Raw genomic sequence first — 1,398 nt, 5'->3', positions numbered from 1 at the left:
TGAAATGCGTAAATTTCCCCTTTAAACACAAACCTGGAGCAGAGGTTTGCTTTTAGACAATCTTGGCTGCAATATATACACATATATATACACACATATATACATATATATTATATATATTTTAGTATGATTTACTAGAGAATGAGGCTAAATCCCATGAATTGGGACAATCATCTGCTCTCATCAGGCGGTCAAACGTGAGGTCTCAGATCCCTGTTGATAAATGACAAAGATTCCCTCTGCTCCGCCAGCCCTTCTGATGTGCTCGGCCTGGAAACACGGGCAATAAAATACATTTTATGAGCTCAGCCTTACACAGGAACACTGAGAGAAGGGCTCTCATTCTGAAATCACTAACAGTGAAATTTGAAAATCCTAAGCCAATCTCCCAGCAAGTTAAAATATTGTCATACCCTCTTTCTGCACAGATTTAACATTGCCAAATAACAGGGCAAACATTTAAATTTCAGCACACATTTAAACTCTGAAACCTTTTTTTTTCCCCTACCTAAAAATTAGGCTGTTCTCTAATTTTAGGACCTCACTAACGTATGATCTCTGATGTACTTCTCACACCACATAGGTGCAYTGGGGCAAGCTGTACACATTATAGGAGATCCTGCCTAGTGGGCACTAACTACTTTTATTACAAAAGCATCATTGTGGCTCAAAGTCTCAAAGCCGAACGGCAGCAGCCAAGCACTATTTCACTGTACACAGAGGAGCTGTAAGGCAGAATGTTTCCTGTTACCTCCAAGCAGCCAAAAGGATGTGACACGCAGTTGTTATTGCGCAACGCRGAGGCCCAGCGTGGACAGCTCAACTGGGGCACGTTAGGCGCCAGGTAAGCGCCGCATTCCCCACGCGACCCGGCCGCGAGTCACGGGGGAAACGCGGCTGGACCGAGGTCACGTAGCCCGCCCGGCCGCCTGCTCCGCGCGGGGCCACCTGCGGCAGCGGGGCCGGGATCGGGATCAAAGCGGGACCGGGATCGAAGCGGGACCGGGATCAGGATTAGGATCGGAATCGGGTTTGGGATCGGGTTTGGGATCGGGATCGGGTCCAGGCCCAGGCGCCGCCGCGCACTCCAGGCCGCGCCGCGCCCGTCACCATGGCAACCGCGCGCGAAGGACCCCGCTCTTAGCTGGCTGCCTCACTGCCTGAGTCATAACAGGGCACCTCGAGGAACCCGCTCTGCAYAGGCTGCCCCTCCCGCCGCCTTCCCCCGCGGTCCGCCCGAGGCGGGAGACGGCGGCAGCGCCGCCGGCRGCTCCACAGGCCCCTCACGGACAGCTCGACCCCGCGCATCACGGCGGGGCCCTGCCCGGGGCTGCCCACGGCGCCGCCTGCGTAGCAAGCGGCCGCTGGGAGGCCCCCGGCTGCCCGCGGCGCTGCCTG

This window comes from Nothoprocta perdicaria, unplaced genomic scaffold, assembly GCF_003342845.1.
Source record: "Nothoprocta perdicaria isolate Ctin4 unplaced genomic scaffold, notPer1 scaffold_14, whole genome shotgun sequence".
Classification (NCBI taxonomy): Eukaryota; Metazoa; Chordata; class Aves; order Tinamiformes; family Tinamidae; genus Nothoprocta; species Nothoprocta perdicaria.
Note: the sequence above shows the minus strand (reverse complement) of the source record.